This window comes from Podarcis filfolensis (genome assembly GCF_964270895.1).
Source record: "Podarcis filfolensis genome assembly, chromosome: 6".
NCBI lineage: Eukaryota > Metazoa > Chordata > Lepidosauria > Squamata > Lacertidae > Podarcis > Podarcis filfolensis.
Window position 1 is genome coordinate 61,760,226 of NC_139609.1, and position 23,310 is coordinate 61,783,535.

The 23,310-nt window shown below is 44.9% G+C and overlaps 1 protein-coding gene across 2 annotated transcripts in view; it reads right to left on the reverse strand.

Annotated features, from left to right (window-relative positions):
* Positions 1–18,717, reverse strand: part of PLXNA2 (plexin A2) — a 404,642-nt gene extending 385,925 nt beyond the window's left edge. For both annotated transcript variants that reach the window (XM_083617292.1, XM_083617291.1), the window contains exon 1: positions 18,116–18,717. The gene's annotated coding sequence lies outside the window, so the exon portion shown is untranslated. The remainder of the gene's footprint in view (positions 1–18,115) is intronic.
* Between the last annotated feature and the right edge of the window lie 4,593 nt (positions 18,718–23,310).

The window sequence follows — 23,310 nt, forward strand, 5'->3', positions numbered from 1 at the left end:
ATGGGTGTCTTGTACTCAGATCATTGGTAATGGCAACACCCCCGACTGAAGTGTTTTCTATGCATCTGTTTCCCAAGTAGCAGAGGGCTGATGACCATATCTGCATCCACAACAGAGCACAGTATGACCTCTTCAATAATAATTTAATGTAAATGTGTACCTGGGAAAGTGACTTTCTTCCCACTCAGTTCTCAGCCCTGCTTTTCCATTTCAGAGCAGTGGCAGATCACTGATTAATTCAAGCTTCTTTAATAACCTCTCTGTTTGGATGAAACAAGCTGTCTTGTTTTCTTTTATTTTTAACACTGACTCTTGCTTCTTTGCTAAGGATGTTCCTGTCATTAAAAAAACAAAACCATTTTCTCTTCCCCAGCCATGCTAACAGGGTGGAGGATGCAGCTGATGAGAGTTCCACACGATAGTGATTGCCATGAGAAATGGACTGGATGTAGACAGGGAGGACCAGTCAGTGTGATGATATGATGAGGCCCTTAAGCATCATTCAGCTCTGAGAGGATTGGCAGCCTGGAATGAAGTCTCATTTTCTTCCCTATTGCCAGATGTCACTTATCTTGCAAGACTTTGGTGTAGAAGGTTCTATATAAAGATGGTCATTGCCATGCTTGCCTAACACTATGCTTTACTCTCTAACCTCATAGTAGTATAGATACAATTTGCTGTGATGGTGGGTATCATAAGAACATGAGAACCCTGTGGGAACAGGCCAAAAGCCCATTTTGTCAAACAGTCTGTTCCCACAGTGGCCAAGTAGGTGCCTATGAGAAGCCCACAAGCAGGACATGAGCACAACAACCTTTCTTGCACATCTTTCCCAGCAAGTGGCATTCAGAGGCATACTGACATTGTACAGGTATCATGACTAGTAGCCTACGATAGCTTTATCCTCCATGAATTTGTCTCATCTGTTTAAAGCTGTCCAAGTTAGAAGCCTAGTTACATCTTCAGCCAGATACCTAGACTAAACTCAATATATATATATTGACCAAGGTCAAAATGCAGAGCTAGGTAGTGGGGAAAGACTAAACTATAAAATACTGGTGTAGACCTAGCTTTCAGTTCAAGCTCAGTGTAGGCTCAGCTTTAGGCCTAAAGAGCATGCTACTATTCCCAGAACACCATTCCTCCTTAAATTCAGCCACTTATTTCCCTTGGTGTGCCACAGCAAGAACTTGGCTTGGCTTGTGACACTGGTGCAAAGCAAACAGGACATGGCTCAGGGTTCAACTAACCTGGTGTGCTAGCAGAAGCCAGTGCATGGGCTCCTGCTAATGCAATGAGGCTTCCTCTGCTCTTCTCCCACACACCCCATGCTTCCCTCAAATCCACTCTGGAGAGTCACGAGAACCCCCAGAAGAGTACATGAAAGGAGATGAGGGTGCTCATTCCACCTGGCAGGCTGATAGAATCACCAGAAGAGGGTGATGTTGAATTCCTCCTATGGTAGGGTTGCCATAGGTCAAGAATTTCCTGGACATAGACAGGATTCAGCTGTCCGGGCAGAAATCACTGATTTTTCACTTTTTGAAATGTGGAAACCTTGTCCCATGGTGTTACGCCAGCAGCTCCTTGTATGTTCACTTTTGCTGTGCAGTGGCTCATAGAATGAGATCTTAAGGAACTTTTTAATTGCAATAGTGAGTAAACAACAGACACACACCCCATGGTATCTGACACTGTGGCGAACCAAGTAAAATGCATCCCCAGCAATGTGCACACAATGCAAAAATGAACAAGTGCTGTTCCAGCATTCAAATGGCAGGATACCGATCTGGGACCAGCTTTTCCTCCCTCTCAGTGTAATGCAAGGGTCTGTGACCTTTTATTTTTGCAATCCTTCTTCTCTGGTGTTTGTCCCTTGACACAAGCCAAGCACTTCATTTCTACCTGGCAGCAATAGACTGTTTCTGGTTCCAGTACAGAAAAAGGAAATGCAATTACACATGAGGGACTTAGGGAGACCTACTGTGACAAAATTTGACACTCTTGCTCAATTAAATACAAAACCTTCCTGATTTTCAAATTACAACCAGCATTTTTGTAGGTGGAATACCAGTAAATAACTCGAAATACATTTTATGCAAAGCAATGAAAACGAAAGCCCTAACTTATGGTTAACACTGTAAAGGCCTTTGCTGGAGCAGGATATGGTCCAAAGGTGCATGATGCAACAAGCCTGTGAAATTAAGCAAGACCAGATCTGTCACTGCCTGGATGCAACGCCACACATGTTGTCCAGAGAGCCATTATAGAAAAAATGGATGATAATAAATATTGAATGCCTTTCCTTGGTTCCATGATCTCTGTCACATTTTAGTGTGACCAAGAAATGGATGGGGACTATGCCAGTGTTTCTTAAATTTGGGCTCCATTCTAAATAAACTGTAGTTTAATATGACATCTGAACTGAGCCAGTGCCTCTTGATGTGCATCCTTACATTCTCAGAGAACAGCTCCCACATGTTTTCTGGTGAGCAATGTCTACTGAATTCAGGCTCCACACAGGTGGAGCAGCTCTCTGGAAGGGCTCAAAATACAGGCCTGCAACAAGGTTTCGCCTACCTAGTCAAAGGGAAATGGGGGTAGAGTGGGGAAAGAATCCAGAGGTTGGGTTGTAATTAAAGGGACAGCATACATTTTATTCCATGTGCCGGAAGACGACAGAGCTGCCATTTAGTCCTACAGGCTAAAGTAAAACATTGTTCTTGTCTCACAGTTCAGACTCTGACATTGGATGGTCTGGGATCTGCTAAGTGGGACCACTATTTCCTACATTTGTCTCAAAGAAAGCAAGTGTGGGAATGTTAGCTCCATTTCAGTCTTTTGTCAGTTTCTAAGCTGCTTTGGCCTGTAGAGCCACTGAGTCATTTCCTTCCTACATCTAGCCCTAGAAACTGAATCCAGGATAGCCTGGGATGCTGATAAATCTTTCTGAACCTGCATATTTGTTCATGGGGCTGTTCTTCACAGGAACACAGGAAAACCTGCCTCATTCCAAAATGCCTAGAACACTTCTCCCATCCTGTTGCTTAGTCAAAACTCACTTGCTTTTAGAGCCAACAGTCCACATTATGTAATTTTGCTGAACTTTGCCAGTACATGAAGAATAAGTGAGTGTGTGTGTGTGTGTGTGTGTGTGTGTCTGTGCTGCCTCCACTACCACAGCTTAAACGACAGTAGTGATGGTCCTATGTCAGTGTTTGGCATATTTATCTGAAGAATTCTATTTTTAATGCAAGCCTACCCAGGCGTTTAGTATTTTTAGTATTTTTGAAGAGTTATAAAATCCCCAGTGTTGCACAGACAAAAATAATAACCATCATAATAAAGTTTAGATAGGAAAAACTGATCCACAAGAAGAAAGGTAGTTTGATAATGACACAATTTAGCATGTTGTTATCTACAGTTGGTGCTTATCACAGAACTGAGAAGGAATCGTTTGGGGATGACCGCATCTATGAGTCAGTATTTTGTGAGTTTTCTCATTTCAATTTTTCATCATTAAAAACAAATTTAAACAAACAGAGGAAGGAACTAGTGTCAGATGTATTAGAGGATGTTTGTTTTCAAACATACAGTCATTTACTGGCTAAATTAATGCCGATGCAAAAACATTCTAGTATGCAGTAGTTAATTGTTACAGAGAAAACTTCTGGCACAAAAACCTGCCTAGAAGCTATACATTCTGATCTGAGAAAGCTCTAATTCCTGAGCTATGGTTACTCAATGATGATGAAAGTACACTCTGCATGTGCCCAGAGATAACTTCCTTTATTATTAGATGCTATGTGGGAGCTATGAGTAGCCTGAGAACACTTTATGGTGTAGCATTGCTGAAACTAAACAAGTGTGGACCTGGTCATGTTTTTGACAGCAAAGCACTCCACATCCCACCTAAGATGTGTCCATCTAAAAGTAGGATGCACATTTGTTTGTTTATTTTTAATCATGACCTTACATGTTCCCTGGCTTTCAAAACCAATTCAAGACCTTAGCCCTTGCTTAAATTAAAATATCTGCTGTTGTTCGGGCTCAAGTTCTAAAAAAAAGTGGTAGTGCTGGATGACTGAAAAGCTATGGAAGACTTGAACAATTAAAGTTCTGAAAACTGGTGGGAAGAGGAGAGTTTTCTGCTTATCACTACTGATGTCATAGTCACTATGCAGAAGCTGTCTTCAGCACTTATATATATGTTCTGCAGCCCAGCTCAACCTCACTTGCACAACATGATTCTGTGCAATAGAAGAATTGATGTTCCTTAGTAACAAAATACTACGTTTTCAGTGCTGAGAAAATGCAGGGAACAAAAATGTGTAACAAATGCGTAACGACTGATGTCCATATCTCTTATGGGGCTGTAATTTATGGCACTTTTATTCTGCTCTTCCTTCAGAAATCTCAGTTGTGGCTCACACAGGCAGGCAGCCTCCCACCCCTGGCAAGAACCAGTCAAAGACCTGCTTAAACTTCAACAACACAGCAGCATAATACACCCTCAAATCAATCCATGGGAGTCCTTTATGTCTATTCTCTGCTGCACACAGATGTGGTAGTTTCTAGCTTCTGTGGGCTGCACAGGCCAATTTCTCCTAATGGAGACAAAATTTCCAAAGTACTTGGCAGAGCTTTTTGAAGATGTGGCTACTAAATGTCAATTATAAGGGCCCCTTAAATCTGAAAACCAGAGTACTATAATCTTTTTAAAACCAACTAAAGCCTAGATTCCTTTTCAGAGGTGGGCTGGGGGTTGGGAAGACAAAAATACCAACTATTGCCTCTTGAAAACTAGATGAAGAGTGGTAAAATTTAGGCCAAAAAATAAAATAAAAATCAATCGGGGTTTCTAAACTTAAAAAGAAAAGAAAGAAACTTCACACTGGTCCACTATCCCTATGGCATATTCTACTTATTTATCCATTTTTGAACAAATACTGAAACAGGCTTTGGAGTCCTTAAACAGCAGCTGTCTTTGCATCTTCCCAAAAATTTGTTCTGGTGCTTTGCAGCCTGGGCTGCCACAATGTGTGACCACCTCCAAGTCAGAGAATTTATTTGGTGGAACTGATGCACTAGAATTGCCCATGCCATGTGATTTCTATGCTTTGAAAAGCTGCATTGCACAAGCCCTTCGATCAGAACATTATTACACAGAGAGCAACCAAGCAAATAAGAACTCCTAGGCTTGCTCTTTAACTGGGTTTGCAGGCTCTCTGCCATTGCTACACAGCTTTAAAGCTGACATGGACCAGTCTTGGCATCTATCAGCCCAGGCAGATTGTAGCAGCACACTGAGCTTTGCAAGCTTCATGTTTCCAGAGGCTCCCAGGTTGATTCTAGATCGAGGGTAATGGCTGGAAAAAAGGCCTTCCGCAATATTAGGTCTACCATTGCAATGATATCAAAGGTGCAGCCAAAGTATGTACAGGATTCCCTAGTTCAGGCTCTTTCCACTGAAACATTTGGTAATGAGGATGAAAGTTGTGAGTACTGGGGTGGGGGGATTTATGGAATAATTGTGAGTCCTCTAGTGGGGATTACCATAAACCACATTTAGCACTTTCCAAAAGTTTGCCTTGAAGGATATCCTCAGGGATGCAGCTGGACTTTTGTGTGATGAGGAATGTGCTGGTGAATGTGTCTAGGACAGCACAATGTTGTCCATTTGGACACTTCACCCTGTGTGTTGCATGAAGGCCATCAATATGATCCAGGCTGTATCAGGGGCAAGGCTCAAAACAAATATAATCATGGCACTGACTTCCTGGAGCAGTGTTCTTGGATCCTTGGAATACAAACTTCTTGTTGCACTACAAATCCTATCATCTTCAACCAGCTTAGCTAATGGCCAGGGATTATGGGAGTTGTAGTTAAACAACACCTGGGGACTCAAGGTTCAAGAGGGTAACAAGAGGGTTATCCTAGGGTAACATGGCATTCTTCCCTTTTGCAGTGATTAGCACTGTGTGATGCACTAAGTCAAGTTCAACTCCCTGTCTACACATTACAGTCCACTATGGGCTTTGATAAATCTCCTGGTTTTGCTTTTCAGTTGAGACTTCAAAAAACAGGGCATTTGGCTTGGTGGGTCACAAGTTGTGCAGGCCTACAACACAGCAATATTTAATGGATCATTTATGTCAGTTAAAGGGAGCGTGCTTTGGCTGCTGTCCCCTTGCCTCTCCATGGCAATGATGATGCCACCGACATTAAGGTCTCATTAGCAACCTGGTACACCTGCACTAGAGCCATTAAAACATGCCCTGCATTTCTCCGGCACTCTATGTCTAAGTGCGGTAGGTTATCTGAACAGCACTAAAATGCATTAAAGAAAAGATGGGGATGTTCACACTGTTAAAAGAAAACATTACAGCTGAACAGGAGCAGGGAGGAATGGATTGAAGAGTGTGAGCTGTTCATCATAATTCAATGCTGTTTACTCAGAAGTACATCCTCACTGTGTTTATTGAGGTTTACTCACAGTTAAGTGTGCATAAGATTGCAACCTTAGTGATAATCACACCGAGGCTGAATGACAGACTTTCTTTCCATACATCTGTCCTTGGGGAACATGCAAAAGACCACCACCCAAGGACATATATAGCAATCTTAGGTCCTCTAAACTGCTACAGTCCATTCTATTCATGAACTGTATAGAGGTGGCAGTATTTTTGCTCCTGATGCTGGCTAAATAAACTTCCCTTCAATTTACTCTCCTCTGAGAATAGTAGCTACTGCTCTGGGATTCAACAGCATTTTAAAGAAGTCTGCTATGGGGACCAGATGCCATTAATTCCCAGAGACACTCACACAGGGCTTCAGAGGCTAATTATTCTGGATGTAGATACATTCCATGCTTAGCACGGTGAGGTTTGGAACAAAATAGTAAATCTGTCGCTGCATGCCTAGACCCTATGCGACCATGTCTTTCTGAGCCTTCCACTTTTAGGGCAAAGATCAAAGTAGAGTGGTAGGAATAAATGTTGAGGTGCTAACCTGACTGCCTTTTGGTTAACCACAGGGCTGACCTATGAGAAGCGGAAGACTTTGTTTGGTAAATCTCATTGACCCGATGTCACTTTCAGGTCAAGTTCATCTAACCGTAACAGATCAGATCAATGAGATCTACTGAATGTGTTTCCACTTCCCATGGGCGAAGCTCTGGTTCATTTGGAAAGTGGTAGAATTGACAGGTATGGATCTTTTCCTTCACTCTCTTAATGTGTCTCCCCTCCCCCCACCCGAATGCCAGACTATCCATTTACATAGCACTGAACAACTTTAGGTGAGAAAGAAGGATTTCCAACTTTAGAGGGACCCCCATTTTCCAGTTTATTTTCAACGTTTATATTTCACTTTTCAAACAATATCCCCCAAAGCAGTTAATGCCAATTTAAAAAGAGGGGGGAGCTGCCATCAGGCTTAGAAAGACAAAGGCAGATAAGGAAAGGGGACTTAGGGAGAAAGGTAGAAGAGGAAGATCAGTTCAGGTGTTACTTACTGAAGAGGCAAGGCAAACCTCTACTGGATTTTATAGGATTCCCTGATTACAAATAAGGTAACTGACCAGTAATGAAATATAGAGAGTCTCAAGCAAGCATGCAAACATCTCTCAGAGGCATTTGTTCCTAAAGAGATCACCTCTGGAAATAACCCAAATGATTTTTTCCAAGGTGAGTCAGCAGCGTCTTGCTAAGGCCTGTACATAACAGTGGTCAGCTTCCTTGAAAGCCTCCATATGTAGAACAGTTTGTGACTAAGCACTGCTCCCTAGAAGTTTCCTGTTTTTCTCAGCTTCCTGAAAACTGGTAAAGAGCAGTGGGAGTTTGGCTGCCTTATGCTGCTTGGTGCTTTAAGGGAGAAACATAAAAATTGGCTTCCCAGCAGCTGATAAGAACTGGTGCAATGTTGCAGCTAAGTGTGTGAGTGGGGAAGCCACTGGTTTAACTCTCATCTCAGCTATGAACGTACTCAGTGGTTTTAGGCAAACCAATCTCTCTTGTAGACTCAGCACCCACCAATCTGTAGGGGGTATCATAATATCTACTTTACATGATTGTTGAGGGGTTTACTGTGATCATAACAGACCCTGTTTATATCCAAGTCAGGGTTTATGAGGGATAGAACAGTCGCAATCACAGGAGGAATGGGCCTGGGTAAGCGTGGAGTATCATGTTCCAGAACATGGGTGTAGGATCCAAGCAAATTTCGTGGAAGCAGCTCAGGGGTGCAAGCAGTAAAGGAAGTCTCAGCTAGGACCTTGTGAATCCCTGATCTTGCTATAAAAGCTCCCTATATTTCCACTATCATTGTCATGTTTTTCTCTCTGTTTTGGATGGTTCCTTGATCTGCTCTCCCTTGTGACCCACCATCAGCTCCCACATTTCAGCCTTGCTCCTGCATAGTACTTGTCCTCCATCCTAATCTACCTTTCCTATCCAATCACCCACCTGCTGCCCTTCATGAGTGGACCATTTTAACTCTTGCTGCTGGTATTAACACATTCAATAGTCTTGCCTGAATCCTTTTGTTTCTTTTTCTTATAGTCTCATCTTAGTCCAGTTATCGTCAGCCTTGATTCCATACCACAAAGACCTTTACATCATCATTCTTTAACTTTGGGTCCCCGAATGTTGCTGGACTTCAACTCCCATCATCCCCAATCAGTTTAGCCCACACATCAGAGGGTACAAAGTTGAAGAGCATTGCCTTACACTGTTGGAAGAACTATGCCTTGCACTATCACTAGTTGCATTTTTATCCCCATGAATATGGTGGCTGGAACAGTCATTTTCACATGTGTTCATTCATAAATTCATTCCATTTCTGCATTAATCAGAGGTGTTTTTTAAATCTATACAAAAACAATAAATGCATATTTTCTCACAAAATACACATTTCTAAACGTATTTTCTCTTTAAGTACACATTTCTAAATGTATTTGCCCCCAAAATATGCATTTTAATGTACAGTTTGGTTTTGTTTTTTTTAAGTCAAGAGCTGCATCTCAAAATTTGGAGAAATATAAAATCTGTAGGGTAAATTGCATTCCAGTCTGCACATTAGTCCAGGAGGTGCAGATCAGGTGAATTCATATCAAAACTTGCAAAGAACAAAGCCCTCCTGCATACCTGTGAATGACACAGGAATCCCCCAGAAGCTCAGGACCAAGGTGCCCCAATGTGAACATTGCTGATATTTTAAAAGCCCCATCTACTCTAGCTTTCAAATATTTATTGCAAAGAGCAGAGAGACGGGGTGAGAAAACAACACTATCACAAAATTACAGTGATTTTCCCAAGAGCCAACTTTGAGTGTTTGATAACCTCAGACCTCAGCTGCCTTCAACAAGCTTGGGGAGTACAGACTGCCTCACTCCAGTAGTGCTTTGATGTTGCAAAAATAAAATAAAATAAATGTTTATCTCACACTCGCCCAGCCTCCCGGTCACTCCAGGCAACTAGGAAGGAGACTTTCCTTTCCTGTTTGGATGTTGGCTTCAAAATAACTGAAGTATTCCTCAAAATTTGGAACACTTCTTCCCTTTACCCACCCCTGAGGAAATTGGTGCTGGGGGAATAAAATTTGCTTTGGCCTGGAGGAGCTGTTCTCCCTCCTGCTGCCACGTTGATGGATTCATTAGGGAGTGATAAGAAAGGCGAAGCTGGAGGAGGAATGGGAGGTGAGAGGTCACCGTAATATTTATCCAGATGTCACCTTTCACTTTCTTGAAGTTTACTTCAAAGGAGAAGAAGGCCTGCCTGCCTGCCTGCCTGTGAGGGGAAAACCACACTTGTTACTACAATGATGCTCTCCCTCATACTTTCTGTCTATAGCTATGTTGCTCAAATTTGGGTCCCCAGCTGTTGTTGGACTACAACTCTCATCATCCCTAGCTAGTAGGATCAATTGTCAGGTTGATGGGAGTTGTATTCCAACAAAAGCTAGGGACCCAAGTTTGAGAAACACTGGTCTATGGGTTCAAATCAGTGGTGCAAATGCTAGGAAAACTGGCAGAAATGACTTGTTGGAAACTCAGCATAAGGACAAGAAGAGCAGATGCACAGAAAATGCTACCTCAGGGTGGGCTGAGGAAAACTACAGTCTAAAACTGGACACAACAAATGTATGTGGGGTTTTCTGCCAGAGAAAGGGAGGGTGGATAATTCTATATACTGGTGATATGGATTGGGCAAAAAGGGTGTTAGGTGTCATGAAAGAACTAAGAGATACTGGTCAGAAGACACTAGAAAGAGAAACTATACCTAGACGCAGTGATAGAGTTCAGTCTTTAGGACAGGTGGTCACTGTGAGGTCAGAAAAAAAGAAGTCTGTCAGCAGACAGAACAATCACAATAAGTTCTCTTTTCAGGTTTCCAGCCCAGAGCGGATGGCCAAAATCAGGCAAAGGATGTGGGGGGGATTGCTGCATACATTTGCTGTCCAATTGTAAGATGATTACAAGCAAAGTGTGTGTGTGTGTGTGTGTGTGTATATATATATATATATATATATATATATATATATATATATATACACACACACATACACGCACACACAGAGTCAAACCTCGGTTTTCGAACATCTCGACTGCCAAAACCCCAGAAGTGAATGCTTCCATTTTCAAACATGCCTCGGAAGTTGAATGGCTTCCGAGGCGTGTTTCTCAATTTTCCCCATTGAACTTGCTGACAGCCCTTTGATCCCTGGTTTTGAAACATTTTGGAAGTCAAACAGACTTCTGGAATGGATTATGTTAGAAAACCAAGGATCCACTGTATGTATAAAGTTACAATAGAATGGATAAGACAACTTGTTTGTTTAGAAAAAGCTGTTACTGCTTCTTCTCCCCTCTCCTCAGGGCAAGATGCTCCTGTGGTGGCAGTTGGGGTGTGTGGAGAGAAAGGCCACTATGGGAGCTGAATGGTGACAATTCCCAAAGCTTCTTTCTGAATTCTCCAGTCCCTTCAACTTCCAGTCCAATAGGATTCATTCAGCTTGTGGAATTGGGGAGAAGGGGCAGCACTGTCTTTTCATTGCCTCAGGCAGTAAATAGTTTTGACTAGTCTTGCTCCATCCCCACCAATAAACAGAAACTCCAACTAATATGGAGGTGAGAACCAGTTATAAGTTATATCTCAAGTGTTTATTTTTGAATTTTGTTTTGCAGGGAAAGAGTGTGCTTATTAACTCTTCTCTTGGCTGACACTCTACCTTAGCAAAAAGAAGTAATGCAGCAAGGCCTATACCAACTGCCATTTGGCTCCTCTTCTCCCAGAGTTCTCATTCTCATCGGTCATTAACCATTTGTGCAACATTATGAAGAATATTGGGTTGAATTCGCTTTCTTTCCCGGCCTTAACCCCGAAAGTTCACATGTAAAGGAGTCACTGAGGACTTCAGAGGTACTGAACGCATGAAGCACCCGAACAGCATGAAATCATTGGTGGCAGGTGGAGAAAGGGCTGATGAATGCATGTGCTTCAAGAAAGATAAAGAACTGGTTTGGCCTTCTCTTTTCCCAAATGTCTAATCAATAGCAAAGGGGTTGCTATTTAATAATATGAAATATACACAGGATCTAAGGAGAGCAGCATTTGAACTCAGGTCCCCTGTGCAACCCATCTATTGAAACACACAAGCTGCTGACAGCATTCCACTGTTTCACTTCCACCATAGTTCACATTCACTCCAGTGTGCCTTATTGAGCAGCATCGTGCATGTGCCAAAACTTCACAGACCTCTCAACCTTCTGTGATCCTCCAAGTGCGGCTAATCGTCTCCAGATTGCACTGTTGGGGTCCCTGAGATCCTGCTGTTCAAGGTTCCCCCAGCCAGCCCATTCCAGCCCATGAAGAAAGTGGCCGACAAGCAACACACCAGGCAGCCGGTCAGCTGTTTCTCAGATATGGACATTCTGAGCCAAGTGCCTTTTCTTTTCCCACTGCAGCAAGTCAGCAGTATTAGGCAGGAGGGAACCGGCAGCACACCTCATTTGCTTCTCCGCTCCCTTGGAGAACTGCCTCTGTGTGTGAGCATTGGATTGATGGCTTGTCTGACTTGGGCTCGCTATCGCTCTGCCTTTTAAGATGATCTGGCCTTTTTATAATGTTACTCCGATGCCTTTTATCTCCAGCCCTGAATGTAATTTTAGCCACAGCAAAGCAGGATTAAACTTTCATAACACGATACATTTATCTCTCTTTTCATATTTCCAGCCTCCACCTGCCACCCCCCTTCTGCCACCTTCACCCCCCAGTTCAATTTCAGCCCAAAGAGAAGAGTAGATTAAACTCAGAAACACGAGCTGGGCTCGATCAGATTGGAATGAGGGAGGCCAGCGCTTTCCCAGAACCCCTCTGCTGGCATGCACCATCCCACAGAGATGCCAGCAGTATCCCCGTTTGCCAACAGAGTCAGGCCACACTATATTCTCCCAGCCAATGAAGCACAAGGATGGGACCTAATTCAGGCAAAACAGCAAGCAGCGGAGCAGACATGGTGCAAGGTATATTGGATTATAGAGAGAAAGGGAACGAAAGAGAGAGACCTCACAATTGACATCGGTTTTCTGGGTTGCTGCATTTTTATATTTCTGAGAGTCCTCCTAATGCTGTTTTACTAACATCTGTGGCTGTTCTCAGAGCTACATTCCAGCCACAGCAGGGGCGATAGAAAGATGGAACCATGCTGAGAAGATTCTGAAAGCAGGTCTCTCTCCCTGATAAAATGAGGGGAGAAAACATCAACCTGGTTCATGACCAGGAATGCTTTTCAAGTACTCAAGTACTCCCCCCCCCCCACACTGCTACTGCCATTCACAGCTAGGACTTCGCAGGCCAGATGTATATCACATTTTAAGCACACAACTGCACAGGCATGCCTTGCCTCACCATATGCTATACAGAAGGAAAAGACTGGGTGGTTTTTAGCAGATTCTGAACAGTGGCATGATCATAGCAGAGTGTCCCGCTCCCGGCACCACTACCACCCACCCACTGCTCTATACAAAAGCTACTTTCCAGTATATCAACCTTTATCTGCAGGAGCCCCCCTCTAGTGGGGAAAAGTGGCACTGCAGGTTTCACAACCCATTCATGTGAAAATCGAAAAGATGAAAGTCACTGGAGAAAACTTTGGGATGTCTTGAGCATAGAGAAAAGGAAAAGGCAGGCGCATTTAAACAAACAAGAAGCTCAATAGAAAATCCAGAGCATTCTTAATCAGTGGCTCTGTTTTTTTTTTTTTTTTGCCAAGCTCAGAAGTCCTTGGCTTGCAGCGCCCTGGAGTTTATTTAGTGCAGTGTTGGGTCTTATGTCAAAATGGTATCAAGGAGAAGATGGATTGCAGGTCTGGCAGCAGCCATCTGCTTCAGAGAAGGAACCTTATTTTAAATAAATAAATAAAAAAACAAACAAACAAATCCCACCCCACAACTAACTCCTGCTCATGCCAAAGTGGTTTGACAGGGAGATTTCTTTTTTCTTTTTCTTCCTTCTTTCCTCCCCCCTTCCCTCCTTAACACTTCTGGATCTGAAAACGATGTCAGAAAGAAGAAAAATTGGAAGCACTTGCCTCACCTCCCCATCATTAACATACATTTGACCTTGGAGCAAAACTGATACGCTGGGCAGAGACGGAATGATTCTGCACACAAACAACTCTCCTTATTTGTCTATGTGTCCTCAGATCCATCTTTTGGAGACAAGAGGGTGAAGGGCCTCCACTGAAGAGACTGGGGAGGGTTCAACTGTTTCAGAAAACTTCCCTGCAAAATGTTTGGCAGAGAAGAAGTCTTTGGATCATACGTCAGCACCCTCCCTCTCATCACACTTCATAGGCTATATATAGCACAGGGATGTGTAACCTGTGGTCCCTTCCAGACATTGCCAGACTCCAATTCCCATCATCCCTAACCATGGACCAGTTGGGGCTGGTGGAGCTTGGGGAAACATCCTACAGAGTTTATTTTTTCAGCTGCATTGGATGAACTTGCCCATAAAACACGAAAGGCAGCAGCCTGTACCTGCCAAGTAGAATACACTGCCTTGATCCTCTTTCTGTTCTGATGTTATTATCATCGAAGCTTTCCAGAAATCTCTTTTCTAAGGACAAATAACTTTCTTTCCTTTGCCTCAGCCTCTGAGGCTTTAAGTTTCACAGGCACTAATTTGGGGTCATGCAGGGGAGGGCTGGAAATACAAACCACATCAAGACAGAGCCCTGTTCTATGAAGGGATCCCTCACTGAGAGGAGCGGTGGGCCTAACTTGACCATCTACAGGGCTCTTATTGGATAGGATGGACACTGTCATCAATAATGGTGGAACCCTGAGAAGCAGCCCCCTCTTCCTCTATTCATCCTTCTCTTCCTTTTGTAAGCGCCCTGGCCTGCCAGCCAAGCTGGTTAAGAGATTAACACTCTTAAAACCACATTTACTCTAATTAGCCATGAAATCTTTGTAACTAAGTGAAAAAATGTTTCCCTTGAGGGAGTTTTGTCCATTCACCACTGTTTGAATTGTGAGAAGGGGGTGGGGGTGGGGAGGGAGAATACCAGGAGGGAGCAAAATAAAATAAAATAAAGTAAGATCAGATCTAATGAATTAATAACAGAATGCCCAAGGGGGTAAGCAGGCTTTGGCTATCAAATACAGGCACCTTGGATGAAGGAAGGAGAGGGAAATGAGGGTGTGAGGGGCTTCCCCCTCCTTCCCAGGCCTGGCTAAATGGATGGTTGTGAATTATTTCTAGTTAACAGACTGTAACACAATGCGTGGGTCTCTTTATGATTTGGTTAGTAGCTTGGCTAGCAATTCCTGGTTTTCCCATTTGTAGTGATGGACAGAAGTACATTGTACCCCCCGGCTACGCGTGTAGACAGCTGTGCGCAGCTACACGAAGAGACAGCTGGGTGAGGGGGTAAAGCGTAAGAATGAAGGGCCCCGTGCTGAATTGTTTAAATATGATTTTTACCGAGGCAGAAAGGGGAGGGGTGGTGCTGAAAGGTTTGCAAAGAGGAAGGGGGAAGGGGGAGAGAACCTCGCCGCAACTTAGAGCCATAAATATTTCATATCAGCAGAATAAGGACGATTATATTCCTGCCAGCGCCTTTCTTGTGTATTTTAAACATGTCACCGCCTTCCACTCTCTCTCCCTCTGTTTGTGTGTTTCTTGTAACGTGCCCATGAAATAAAGATTAGCTGAATAATCAAGAGTGTTTGGAAATGGGGGGAAAGGGCCTGTCTCAAGAGCACCCACTGGCTCAGGTTGGGAGAGAGGCGGGGAGCTATTATTATTATTATTATTATTATTATTATTATTATTATTATTGCTGCTGCTGCTGCTACCATTATTCTTTTATGGATGGCTGACAGGCAAAGGAGTAAAATGTTCCAGGGACTGAATGGAAATATCAGAAGAGAGAAAGCAGGAGGACACATCCCTACTAGTTCAGTTGCTTAGAATTAGATGGGCAGGTAGACTGGCAAAATGGTGTTTGCAAAAAGAGTAGAGGATGTGAACTTTTAGCACACATTGATCCAGGACAAGAGTTAAAGTGTGAGTGGAAACAACAGAGTAATACTTTTATTTTTGCCAGTGGAGGATGACAGCCTTTTGGATGCTACTGAGGAGATAGTTCTCTTTGGGAACAGTTGTGAAAGTGGGCAGAAACAGACAGTCATGTGTACCTGCAGTTATGAAGTTCTGGGTTGCGGGGGGTGGGGGGGATCACTCACATGAATAACTTTCCTTGGTGCACCAGAATACTACAGGGAGTTTTGGCTAAACATGCAAATTACTTGCACCATGGCTTTGTGGAGTTTTGCATGTTGGCATCCAAATGACTTCCCTAGAGTTGTTTGCAACTTTCTCAGTGCAAGTCCCAAAACACTGCAATGGAACATGAGGGATGCCTATAGCCTGAAAGCAGCAAAAAAAACTTTCGAAGCCTTCAAGAAACCTTGCAACCAAGCAGAAAGTTCTTCATTGCTCCTTTCAGCACAGGGGGCTTCAGATTACAGGAGACACCTTTGAAAAACCCTGTGGTCCCTGTGTCTCCACCACAAAACCCATTCCAAATGCCATTTCCATTTTGCTGCACTGCAAGCCAATTTGTCCTGTGTTAAATGTAATTTTGCCAAACAGAGAGAGCCAAAGGCAGGAAAACATTTATTCTCTACCATCAGAGTGATTGGAACTGCTGGATTTGTTTCTTTGTTTAAATTTTGTATTCTAGGAAATTCATATTCTTCAGCTGAGGAGTCCAGAAGATTACAGGGTTAAAGAGAAGTATCAGGCAGGGTTAGATCAGGGATGAGGGGTGTGTGTGTCAAGAGAGAAAGGAAGTGTCTATTACATTTCTGGAATTTGTTCAGATTCTGAAACAGAATCTGTTACCTCTTTCCACAGCACAAACCTCTTTTAAGTTGTGCTGGGATGGGCTGACTCAACAAATAAATACACTGAAAATAGTGATTCAGGGAATGGCGAATAAATAGGGGTTACCTTCATCTTCTTGCAGTGGGTCCATAGGAGCAAGGAATCACTTTTTTGCTATTATGTTCCATTTCAAGACCCACACTGCACGAAACTTTCAACTGTATATTACTTCCCAAGTCTACACTGGTTGTTTTCATTCAGTTTTAACAGAATGATACCAAAACACTGTGTTATAAAAAGTCTGCAGTTTCATAGAGGGAGGGAGGAGCTGGCCAAGGGGGATACCAAGGAAATTAAGTGTTGAAGGTATTGACGTTGCAGGATTTGAATGGCATTTGGTCTTTGCTGAATAGTTATATCAGTCTCCTGACCATAGAAAAAAGTAGGTCATTGACTTAACTTGGTGGAACGATGTCATCAATGAGGCAGCCCAGTCAATGAGAGCTCATAACCCACAATCAGTCAGAGCTGCTAAAGTGACCCATTTTACTGACAAGTTACACAAATCCTGGGAGAACGCTTGTAAACACAACGGGGGGGGGGGCATTCACAGGGTAAGTTCCAATGCTGACCATACTCAGAGTAGACATGATTGGGCATAACTTTAGTCCATTGGTTTCAATGGTCTACTAATTGGATGTATCCCTTATTATTCCCTCCTCACCTGCAGAATTCCCAAACCAAAGCAGATCCTATCACTTTCCTTACCATGCAAACTCCTTCTCTGTTCACTGTGGTTCCGTGGGCTTCATCATCTAACTGGGAGTTATTGTGGCAGCACTTAACAACCCACAGTCTCTAGAAACACGAAGTTTTGCAGCGAGCCACATTGCAAAAGAGGGTCCCAGAGAGGCTGGTACCCGCATTATAAGGAGGAATGCAACAGACAGAAAAGCTTCAGCGGTGGGATATTCTATTAAGCAAGCAACTTTGGGTTGGGGGGGGGAGATCACCATCTCTGCAGGGTTTGAACCATGGGTACAAAGTCATACCCCCCGCCCTCCCAAAGCTGCTGGGACACTGGGAGAGACGTTTCCAAAGGGAAATCGAAACCACTTCCAAGTCTCTCTCGGTGGGAACTTTTCTTCGGGAGGGTGAACCTGTTTGCTTCTTCCAGCGCACTTGCCTCCGCCAAACGCGGAGTGGGCTTCCGGAAGGAGCAGCAGAATCCCGAAGAGATCGAGCCCGTTTGGAAGCAGCGATCCCAGAGATCTGGGGAGCGACCTCCTGCCGTCATCGACGGCCCGAGGGGAGTGGGCTCCAGAGACGCACCTGTCTTGCGTCCTCACGGCTAGAAAGGCAAACCCCCGAGCCACCCTTCCCGCCAAGGGAGAAGCGCCTGGACGGCTTGCAATCCTCTATATGCAGCAACACCCCCCTTCCAACCTGGGAGCGAGTCCCGCGGAAGTCCACGGGGAGCGGGCACGGCGACTAGGATCGCGCTGTCAAGAGAGGCGACACCTCCCCCCCCCCTCCGCCGCGACGGCGGGAAAGTGGCTGGTGAGCCACCACCATCATCATATTTAACATAAACCCGGCGAGAATCGATAAGGAAAGCAGACTGCCCTGCTGCGCTCCAGAGCGAGCCGAGCGGGGCGGGAACCAGGTGCTGGCGGGCAAGGCGCGGGCTCCGCGGTGGGCAGCCTTCGCGGACTTACCCAGGCTCCAGAAGGACTCTTTCGCCTCGCCGCTCCCCGGGCGCTCCCCGTCGCCCTCTCCCTCCTCGGAATTACGGCGAGGTAATCCACACACAGCCCGGCTTCATGAAACCCCCGGCCAGCCTGGCATGGATCTGTATTCCGAAAGTCGCGCGGCGGCTCCTCCTGCCTGACGGAGCCGCTGCCTGCCTGCCGCCCCTCCGGCACTCAGTCCGCGCGTCAGTCAGTCAGTCAGTCAGTCATTCCGCGGCAGCAGCCCGGCGCGCGCCTCGCCCGCTTGTTGTGCCCGAGATGCGGTGCCCGAGGCTGCTTCCCGCTCGTCTGGCTGGCGGGGCTTGGCCACCTCAGGGATCCGTTCGGACTCCGGGCTGGCATCGGCGAGCCCCGGCAGGCTTCCCCTTGGCGGCGGCTGGCTGGCTGGCTGGCTGGCTAGGGCTGCCTTGCCTCGCCTGCCTCACGCTGTCATTTCCTTCATGGATGTGGCTCGGCGTTTCCCTCTCGCTCCCGCCCACCCTCTCTCTCTCTCTCTCTCTCTCCCTCACGCTCGCTCACTCCGCGCGCTTCGCTCTCGCTCGCTTTCTGCCAGTACCACAGCAGCTAGACTGGCACGGCGCTCCTTCTCCCTCCCTCCCTCCTCTCTCCATCACCAGCAGCCTGCCCGCGAAAGCCGGCCTCCTTGCATTACCATGGAGCTCATTAACATACAGGCACCGGGGATTAACCCTTCCCCGGCCAGCGCCCACAGATCCCAGGCCTGCCCCAATTTGCTGCAGTCTTTGGAACTTCCCCCACGCCCGCTTCTCTCTCCCTCTTCCTCTCTCCTCGGCAACGTCAGAGCAAAGCAAAATCAAGGAATCCGTCGGAGGGAGGGGGGAGATTTTGGCTGGATCGGGAAGGAACGGGGATGATTTTTTGGGGGGTGGGCGTGTGTGGAAGCAGGTATATGTTTTGGAATAGATCCGCAGCCGGGGTTGTCGCCCCCCACCCATTCATCCACAGCAGGGATGCTACCTGTCAAGGGGGTGGGTGGGGGGTCCTCGCTGGCTCCTAAGGGAAGGGAGTGGATGGGCGGGGGGAGGAGGGAGGGAACAGAAAGCCAAACTCCAGTGGAAAAGCAACAGAATTCAGAGCTCAAGAGGAAGAATCGGGGTGGCTGGCACCGGCTCCTGCGTCCGTGGCTGGCGGGCGAAAGAGGGGGCGGCAAGGCAGCCTGAAGAGGGGCAAGGGGGCTCAGGGGGCTCAATCCCAGAGCCGCACGAGCTGGGCCAGGTAAAAACAGGCGCACAGGTGCGTTGCCACAGGTGGGACATCATCCTGGGGATGGAGGGAGGAAAGGGGGAACCTCCCTCTCTCCTTCACTCTTCTCCTTGTCCCCCCACCCATACCACCAAAAGGTTTGCGGCAAGTGCCCCCGGGAGGCAGGCTCCAAGTAAGTGACCGCAAGATCGCAGCCTTCAAATAAAAAGGAAAAAAAAGTGGTCCTAGCTCTTCCTTCCGGCCTGTTGCACATTATGCTGAAAGTCTCTCGAGAGAGAGTTTTGCGATTATGGAATGTAGGGTTCAGGGTTTCCATATAGGCGAGTGTCAAGCTAAGCTACGACGGCGTGTCATATTCGATGTGTATCAATTCAGGAAATTCCTGTGCGGAAATCAGGAAACACAGACACACCTGGGAGTGCAAAGGTGCGGCGGGTAGGTGCAATATAACATGGGGAAATAGTATTTTCCCACCAGATTTCTAGGCAGGGGAAGCAGAGAAATGAACAGGGCAAGGCGATGCATGCTTACTCAGAAGTAAGCCTTCCTCCCTAATAAAATGGGCACAGGAGTGCCGCAGAAGAAAGCTAACACATTTTAACTACAGACGTTTGTCCGTTTCCTTCAAAATATTGCTAGATATCCATCTTTCTATACAGGAAATGTAGGTAGTGATTGGTCTAGTACTATGACAAGTGCTGCAAGCCTTTTCAGTGGTGGCCCCTCTCCCACCAAGAACTCCCACCCTCCTGAGGCCCCATTTCTTAACTGTAAAGTTGATAGCTTTAGGGTGGTTAAGACCCACCTTTTTCAGAGGACGTTTGGAGGAGGAGACAAACCAATTAGTTGTTACTGCTGCTATTAATAAATTGCAATGTAGCGAATTATTGTTGAGTTGCTGTATGGAATATTTTAAGGGCTGTGTTATTTTATGGAGTTTTATGTATTGTTCTTACCTTAGGTGACTTTGTCTCAAAGGGCCCAGTGGCTTGTGCAGCAGGCAGGATAGGTAAGTAAGTAAGTAATTATCTAGGGAGGGGGGATTCTTATTCTTTCAAAAGAAAGGCAGGATCTAAATATATTCACTAACAATCTCTGAACATGGGAATTGGGAGTGGGCAGTGATGAATCTGCTGGTACACCCCAAAAGACTTTTTGATTTCAGATGACTCTTCAGTGATCTTTTGGGTAGGATATGGGAGCAAATGTAACATACGCAAGGCAAATCATCACTGCAACTACAGTGGTACCTCGGGTTAAGAACTTAATTCATTCTGGAGGTCCGTTCTTAACCTGAAACTGTTCTTAACCTGAGGTACCACTTTAGCTAATGGGGCCTCCCGCTGCCACCGCACCGCCACTGCGAGATTTCTGTTCTCATCCTGAAGCAAAGTTCTTAACCCGAGGTACTATATCTGGGTTAGCAGAGTCTGTAACCTGAAGCATCTGTAATCTGAAGCATCTCTAACCTGAGGTACCACTGTACCTGCCTAGGAAATTTGTGCTGTATCTTTTCCTTCACTGAGTGAGCAATCGGTTGGAACAAAACAGCTGCAGGAATGCCTTGAATCTGTGTAGGACTGTGCATGTGAAAGAGTGTGCAAGAGAGGTCAGCCCCCAGTCTTGCACCATTTCCCCAATGAAAAGCACATCCAAATTACACATATTGCTGTGGGGAGGGGGAACCATACAGCAAAACATGATGCGATCTGAAGGGGTAAGTGAGTTTTCACACTACAGTTTTCCTGCACCATAATTGTGGAAGCTGATTCCATATTGGGTATACAGTGGTACCTCGGGTTACATACGCTTCAGGTTACATACACTTCAGGTTACAGACTCCAGTAACCCAGAAATAGTACCTTGGGTTAAGAACTTTGCTTCAGGATGAGAACAGAAATCACGTGGCAGCGCAGCAGCAGCAGCAGCAGGAGGCCCCATTAGCTAAAGTGGTGCTTCAGGTTAACAACAGTTTCAGGTTAAGAACGGACCTCTGGAACGAATTAGTTACTTAACCCGAGGTACCACTGTAGCTCCCCACTCCTTCCATGTACAGAAGCCAACAGGCTGGCAGCTATGTCTTACCTCGCCTCTGGTGATAGGACAGTGCACCTGAGGACAATAGGCTAGCTTAGGGGATGCAGATCAAGTTGTGTGGCATACAAAGCTCCATCCTCTCTTAAGACTTTACTGCTGCCCCCTACTTCGCAGCATCTGCTGCCTGGCTCTTCTACTGAAGGGACCTCCATGTATTCAGTGGTCCTTTTGTACACAGTGTAATCAAATGACACATGCAGAGTGTGCAGAGAGATGCTTTGTGTGTACCACTTGCACTTGTGTAGTTTTTGTGCATAAGATCACATGAAGGCTGAGAGGAGGAGCCAGAGGTTAAGATCCTGCTTCCTCTTCTATGCATTCAGGCATTCTGTATACACCCTGATATAGGTATAGGGCAGTATATTATTATTATTATTATTATTATTATTATTATTATTATTATTATTAACAATAATAATAATAAAGAAGAAGAATTCAGTACCAGATGTCATGCTGTCTGAACAATGTTTGCCCAAAAGGGCTGAATCATATCCTTGGTGTTCAGATCCTGCCTACAGTGTTCTTCTTGTCCAAGCCAAGCTATGAAGGGGGTTCTACTTCCTTGTCTCCAGCCTTTGTCTGACATAGTTCCATATATATGTATGTCCCAGGATTTGGGCTGAAGAGGAGCGCCTTCATCATTTTGGCTTTTGTGTCAAATCTTAAAGCTGACACTAAGTTCTGATACAATAATGGCTATGTTCATGGGGCTGGAAGATAAACTAAAGTTGAAACTCAACAAGATGGAGGGGTTGTGGGTTGGTGGTTCTTGTGTTGAGGAATTGGGTAGATAGCCTGCAGTGGATGGGGCTCATGGATCCAGCATGTTTCTGCAGACCCAAGTAGCTATTTCCAGCTATGACCAGTTTGTCAGCTAGGGTTGTTTTGGGACCTGGATTACCAAGACTCTGTAATCCATGCTCTGCTAACTCCCTCATCTGATTGCTTTAATGTAAGGCTTCCCTTGACATTTTTGGTGCCAGTTAAAGATGGAGCTCCACATCAGGGATGGAATATTCTGTCAATTTCAGTTCTCTCGGTTTCTCATTTCCCCCGGTCTTAAATTCAGTTATCCACATTTTGCAGCAATTTGCAATTTTTTAAACAGCAAATCCTCCAGACAATCTATCAGCGTTTTAGTGTAAATTTCCCGCTAATAAACACATTTTTCATGCAGTTTCCCCATATGCATTTTTGTATGTTATTTTCACCAATATCTTCATTGTTAATGCAGTCTTTCCCCTAATATGTAGTATGCATTTTTGTACACATCCCTTGTTAGGAGGACTGCATCACAAAATCTGGATAACTGCAAATTTTCAAGAACACTTTTTCAGTTCACATACTGTTTTGGAAAATGTGAATTTGATAGATCCAACTGTAAATGCATACTGAAACGAATTTCTCCTCTCTTCCTACTCTTCACCCAGGCCTTTGGTGAAAATTTCTTTTACAAGTCCAGCAGTAAATTGATGAGGGTTGTCCTCTGTACTGATCATATGGTTTGTTTTAAGCTGTTTAAAAATTGTTAGTTAAGAATTCATTGTTTTAATGAATTGATGCCTGTGCTATAAATTGCTCTGGGATCATAATTGATGAAGGGCAGTTTAGAAATTGAATTAGAAATAAAATAATGAATGGTGAAGTATGCTTTGTTAATGATCATCATAATTTTTATCTCAGCCTTCTGCCAAGCAGCTCGGAGAAGCATCCCTGCGGGTTATTCTGCTGATCCTCACAACAACCTTGTGAGGTAGAATAGACTGAGATGGTGGGTTGACTCAGCTTTATGAGTGACCAGGGAAGTAAACTTGGGTACTTCTGGTTCAAACATAGCATTC